The 6,816-nt window shown below is 35.4% G+C and overlaps 1 protein-coding gene across 10 annotated transcripts in view; it reads left to right on the top strand.

Moving 5' to 3' along the window:
* Positions 1-16: 16 nt before the first annotated feature.
* Positions 17-6,816, top strand: part of GSTCD (glutathione S-transferase C-terminal domain containing) — a 172,885-nt gene continuing 166,085 nt past the window's right edge. For 8 of the 10 annotated variants that reach the window (XM_073805008.1, XM_073805010.1, XM_073805012.1 and 5 more), the window contains exon 1: positions 18-206. The gene's annotated coding sequence lies outside the window, so the exon portion shown is untranslated. Of the gene's footprint in view, positions 207-6,816 lie in introns of all 10 variants that reach the window. The other 2 variants (XM_019927758.3, XM_033856804.2) reach the window with 1 other exon arrangement.

Raw genomic sequence — 6,816 nt, 5'->3', positions numbered from 1 at the left:
TTATGAATGATTGCGGGGGTCGCTGCTTCCCTGGCGCGATCTTCGTTGTTTCTTTCCCGGCTTCGTTGGCTGCGTGTGGCCCGCGGGCGAAAACTTTCTGAAACGGCCTCGGGAAACCCGGCTCGGGCGGGGCAGGAATGAGCTAGCGGTCCGTGTCACCCACACGCTCACGCACCCTCCCTGCCTGGCCGCGCCTCTGCGACCAGGTAAGGAGGGCGGGCGCTCGGGCCGCCGGCTCCGCAGTCCCTGAGACGCCGTAAAGCCGCCTCTTAGCATCTGGGGAAACAGAGTTGAGGATGTGGGGAATGGCGGGAAGGGTGGAGGGGTCCGGGCCCCTTCTCAGTTTTTCCAGGACCAGTCCCCGTGGCTTCCTCTATTGATGGGGGCATGGAGCAGCTTCCAGTTGCAGCAGTCTGTGGGGTCGTTTGCCATTTGCTGCTAGGTGTGGTTTTAAGGCCTCTTGGACCGCGCTTTAACTTTTTTTTTTTCCACTTAGTTTTTTATTCCAGCCCTTCCTCACTGGAGAAAGCAGTTGTATGTGAATACTACCTAACAGTTACTCTAATGAACTTGCTTCATTTGGGGCCATTTGCTTCTGTTACACCATCAAAGCAGTGTTTCACTTTGGTTTTAAACTTCTATAGAAAGTTAGAGTTTAACTTACATGAAAATTGCTTTGACTTCCAAAACGTTTACTGATACGAGTACTTTCTCTACCTGGTTTGGGATTAGGTGACTTGTTCCCCCACTCCCCCTCTTTATTCTTAACGTCATGATCCCCTAATGCCGTGATCCCATTCCTTGTCATAAGTTCTTGAATATCAAGAAAATGCCAGCATTTAATAATAATGTCTTCTGTTAAATTATTGATAAGAGAAGATAGAGTACTACTTTTTTCTAAGCTTATCTAGAAACTGTTTAAAGGAGAAAGTGCAAAAGCTGGCAAAAACTAGTGGTGACAATTTAAATTTTAACCATGGTCACTTAAATATTGTGAAAATAAATTCTTTGTTATAAATACAACTGAGTGATTTGCTGTCATATTTAATAAATCAAACGTTAAGCTATGTGACTTTTCAGCTGCCTGGTGGGGAATATACACTACTGAAAGGATTGCCTTAAGCATACTTATTATTTGAAATTATGTTTGAGTTATACCTGAAGGCACTGTTTTAAGAGTCCTAACTTCAAAAATAAATCTGAAAAACTCAGTGAGATTTGACATTTATTTTATCAATTCTTTTATTTTTTTACACTTCTGTTACATGTTTGCCTGCTTTAAACAAAGCTCAAACTTTAACTTCTGTAGTAGAAGGCCCATAAGGGTCTTGGGGGGTTTGTTTTTAGTTTTGTTTTAACCTGTGTTTACTTTGTAGCTTTTATATCACCCGTGATTTGAAATAAGAATAAAGACTGAGTATGCAAGTGGGTAACAGCAGCAATTTAACAGACCTTGAAACTTAACAAATTTTTTTTTGAAACTTAACAAATTTTGAGGCCAGTCAACTAAAATATCTGTAGTATACACAGTTCCTTAGCATATGTTGTTTTTATCTTCAAGTTTTTAAAGTAGCCTACTGAATTCTGTTATGATTAGTACTTGGAAAGCAAGGATTTAAACCATTTAGTTCATAATAAGCACGGGTATTGGTAGCTGTGGGTATTCAGTAATTTTATTTCAGGCTTGCCGATGTTTCTAACATGTTAGCATTTCATGCTGTGGATCCCTATTAATTTTGAGGTCAGGCTTAGCTGCAAGCATTATGATTCTATGGCAACAGATGATTCCCTGATTCTCCAGAGAGGACACACTTCCCTTATGGCTAAGGTTACAGTACGCTTTTTTAAACTGTTTTTTTTTTTTTTCACTTCTTGCCCAGATAAGCAGCTAATTTTAATCATAGGATTTTGTCCTCTAGGACTTAACGATATGTGTCCTCACATTACATAATGTAGTGAGCACTGAAATGGCTCAGTTTTTTCTTTCCTTTTTTAAACTTTACTATCTAAGGTAATAAGCTGCTATCTAACTCTGTAGAGGCAGGCTTTTCTTTGTTTATCTATATTATTGAAAGAAAGTAGTGAGATTTGCAACCAAATACTGTTATTGTTATGTATAAAACACAAGCTAAGTTCTAATATTCATAATGTTGAACATTTGATTGTAGTGGGGAATTTTAATGGGTTCAAATTTAAATTTGAATCTTTAAGAAAAATAGGAGTTTGTGATTTTTTCGTATTTGTAAACTGCTTTGAACTATTTATTCTGTACAATATAAGCAGTTAATATTCAAGTGGACTTAGGGTGTCACATTTATATTCCAACATTTTGTGACTCCCCAGCTTTCAGCCTCAGTAACAAACAGATTTTTTGAATATTTGGTTGGAGAAAACCTTTTCAATTCAACACAGATACCTTATTTTCCCTGAGAAGTTTGGAAGTATAAAGCATAATTTAAGGCTTGAACTAAACATTCCTTGAACTAAAATTTGAGTACTCTTCAGCACTGGAGATATGTGAGGTAATAAGTGCTGTATTCCTCGCACATAGTAGCAAACTCAGTAAATATTTTTTGAATGAGTGTATGGGTTTCTCAAATAATTGACCTAATAATTCCAATAAACGTCTAGAATAACAGCTGAAAAAAAAAAGTGATGTAAAGAAAAAGAAAGCAGAATAAGGGGCTAGGAAGCGATGGGAGTCCTTTTTCTCAGGATAGACTGCTCTGAGTTAATATTCAGAGACCTCAGTGAAATGAAGGAGCAAGCCATGTGAATATCTTGGAGAAGAACATTCTAGGCAGAGGGAATAGCAAGTACCAAAATTCTCAAGCGTGGGGACATTGCTGGCGTCTTCCCAGAACAGCAAGGAGAACTGGCTGGAGGGAAGTGAACAAGAGGGAAGATGGGTAGAAGATCAGGTCAAAAAAGAAACACAGCTAGGGTCACATCAGGCCCTAGAGACCATGATAGGAAATTTGGATTTTATTTTAAATGTTCTGGGGAGCCATTGGATGGTTGTGAAGAGAGGACATGGACTGATTTATGTTTTTAAAGGATCACCCTGACTATAGTTGCAGAATGGACAGTTGTATTGAGTGGAGGAAAATAGTTAATGAGCTTTTGCAGTAGTCTTTGTAAGAGCTAGTGATGACTTAGATTAAAGTTATTGGTAGGGGTGTTAAGAAGTTAGATTTAGCATGTATTTCAAAGGTAGAAATAGGGTAAGAGAGAGAAAAAAAGAAGTTGAGTGAGACTGCAGAATTATGGGCCCAAGCATCTAAGTAAATGGTATTGCTGTTTTATCAAGAATGGGGACTACTTGAGGAAAGAGGAACAGGTTTAGAAAAATGTCCAAGTGAAGATGTCAAGTAGGATACATGTATAGGAGTCTTAGATGATATTTAACCCTATGACACTGTAAATCACCTCGAGTAGTGCCGTTGTAAGTTGTGGCCCATAGGTCATGGAATCACTTTAGTGAGTACTAACCAACATTAAAACAATGACACAACCCTGGAGGAGAAGAAGAAGAAAGAAAAAGCAGGGTGAACTGTCAGTTATATCTCATGTGGTAGGATATTTCTTGGTGATTCTTTTGTTTCAGTATTATTCAGTGTATAATGACTTTCATTATAAGGTTTATTTCTTATTGAGTGGCATGATCAAATTTTGAAAGCCAGTAATCAAAGGGGTGAGTGTAAGTTGAGAATAGGGTAAAGTACTGAGCTACACGTCACTAAGAGGTCTGAGGAAGATCCAATAAAGGGAATTAGGAAGGAACTATCAAAAAACTTAATCCAGTGCTGAGAATTGTCAAATAACTGCCTTTAGCATGGAGGTTTTTATCAAGGACAGTTGCTTAGAATAACATAATTTCTGATGGTTTTCACTCTGGTGAAATTGTTGCTGTAATAAAATTGCAATATGCTTCAATTTATGAAGTTTATAAAGTAATGCTATTTATGTTAGAAAAATACCTATTCCTTAATGTTTTCCAATAAGATCCTTTTATAGATTCAAATAATGCTTTTGGATTGAAGTACAGTTCTTATCTATGTAGTGGGAGTAAAATGTACTTTTAAAGATTATTAGGATTGAAGTAGTGCACAAAAGTTCTGTGTGCTAGCACATAGCTGGTGGACAATAAAATGTACATAATATTATTTAGAGTTGTATTCTTTGTTCATTTAACATTTATTAAGCTCCTATCAAATCCCAGGCCCAGTGATAATTTCTTATTTTAAAAAAATCAACTGGTTAATATTTAGTTGCAGTTGTACACTTTTTGGTCTTTATATATAATATACAACTTATTTATCTATTATGTAATATTTAGTTGCCATAGATCCAGACTTGAATTTTGAGCACAAAAGTTTTAAACTATTTTTCCAGTTTCCAGAGAAGTATGCTTATTTTCATACTTATTTATGGTATTTTTTTCTTTCTCTCTCTATATACATATGCAAGGAGTAAAGTAGTAAAATGGTTTTAGATAAGAAAACACCTATTAAACTCATTTCCCCTTTCATGTGTGAAATGTTTCATTTTATCAACACCAAGATATATTAATTGGAATGAGAATGAAAAAAAAAGATTAAATTCCTAATTAAACCTGTGACTACTTCGTTTGTTTAAAAATATCTTTAAAGATTCCCAAATAATGAAACCAAAGCTTAAGTATTTTCTTTTTACCTGTTTTTATTCCCTCTGCAACATTCCCAAGCAGGCTGGCCTTTCCAGGGAGGAGATGCACACTCCATCAGCTCTGTTCAGTATCTCACATTTGTGGTGCTGTCTGCTGCTTTCTCAGTCCATCACAGGAACAGTTGCAGTGTGGCACCTGTCAAAGCTGAGAAAGCAAATGACATACAGCACTTCTGTGCTTGGCAGGAATGTAGTCTGGACTAACAAGAGCTATGCCCTCAGCTCTGTGTGTTGGAGACCCAGGGGATGATTCTACAGCACCTACCTTTTTTAAAGCTCATGACATAAAAGTAATAAAATAAGGAATTCTCTAGGTAGAAATGGAGAAGAAGAAGAAAAAAAAAGGTTTCTTTTGAGGGTATTTGCAGACTTTAAGCAAAAACTGTGTTCTACTTTCTTGAAAAATTAAAGACATAGTACAAGCCAAAACGAGATATCAAATTTGTACAGGTTTGCTAATACTTAATATTTATTTTTGAAATTACAGTAGTATTTAATGTGGAGAAATTGCCCAGGGAGAGTAATTTTTTTTTTAACTCTAAGATCATTAAGTAACATGTTTAATCTTCAAGGGGAAGAAAAAAAAAAACATCTATATTTAAAGAAATAAATTATGTTAAGAATCAACAGTACTGGGACTTCCCTGTCGGGCCAGTGGTTAAGACTTCACCTTCCAATGCAGGGAGTGCCGGTTCGATCCCTGGTCGGGGAGCTAAGATTCCACATGCCTTGCGGCCAAAAAACCAAAACTTAAAACAGAAGCAATATTGTAACAAATCCAATAAAGACTTTAAAAATGGTCCACATCAAAAAAAAAAAAATCTTTAAAAAGAATCAGCAGTACGTTGCATTTTCTCTTAGGCATCTCATTAATTTTTAGATATCTCCAAGGGCAGATTATTGCTATTCTATTTTGTTGACATTTAGCATTTATTAAGTGCTCACAGCAAAAAAAGTTTCTAGAATGTGTAAAAGTTAATTCTCAAGGTTCTTATGTGCCTTGGGAAGTGGCAAATATACATGTACTTTAATTTTTAAAAAAATGTTTCTGCATATCCTAAATCAAAAGCTGTAAAATAGTATGATGTTTTTAGTTTTTTTTGTGTGTGTGTGTTTTTTAAGTGTTAGCAGGACTAGTCTCTAATTACTATTTCCTAGACTGCTGGGCAAATGAGGAAATCGATTATGTTTTCTGTCAAATCTGCTTATTGGGGAAACATTTAGGGATCTTTATAGCATCTCACTGTCAACAAAGGGAGTTAAGAGGATTGGTAAATTAATCAGCAATAGATATATAGGGATAAACTCTCCAAAGAGACTATCGATTTTCTACAAAATGTTGGTTTCTTTTGCCTGTGAGCTTTAACAAATGCCCTTTAATATTTTGTTTTAAAATCAGCTCTAGGTGGAGGAAAAAATAATCCAAAAGGTAATTAAGTTAGCTCAGGGAGAAAATGGTTTCCATGGGTTAAAGTGTTGTTGCTTTTAAATTACATGAAATAAGTTACCCTTAGATAATCTTTTAAATAAGTAACAAACCATGGTGCAGATCTGTTATGTTTTAACAAAAGAAGTATAAAACACTGGTGATCACTTGCATCATCAAGAAGTTTTCCACGACAGTACTTTACTAACAATATCCCTTTGTTATAATGGATTATTAGCCCTTTAATAAAAAAGTTGAGGACCAAGATGATTAAAGAGTACTTAACTATTTTGCTTTTGAATAAAAAAAAAATCTAAGGAATTTAGAATATAAAGGAAATTTAGTAAATTTTAGCACCCTAAAATTCAGGTGCACTAATATTTCAAATACACTTAAAAGAAAGAGTTGCATGTGTACTTTTTAAAGGCTTTTAATATAATTTTTAAATAATTTAAAATAATTTTTTCTCCAATATACCATTTTCCTGTTACATGGTGAATGCTTTTAAAGAGTGCCATCTAGTGTCAGTTTTGGAATTTTGATTTATGTATTAGAACATGGGGAATTTTAGACCCAGGAAATGTAGAAATCAAACAAAAAGTCATAATTGACAAAAGTCTTAAGGATTGTGACTTGAAAACACCCATCAATAATTTGACCACAAGATTGTGTACGTTTGCATC

Source organism: Tursiops truncatus, chromosome 5 (assembly GCF_011762595.2).
Source record: "Tursiops truncatus isolate mTurTru1 chromosome 5, mTurTru1.mat.Y, whole genome shotgun sequence".
In the NCBI taxonomy this organism is placed as follows: domain Eukaryota; kingdom Metazoa; phylum Chordata; class Mammalia; order Artiodactyla; family Delphinidae; genus Tursiops; species Tursiops truncatus.
Note: the sequence above shows the minus strand (reverse complement) of the source record. Positions and strands in the feature narration are given on the sequence as shown.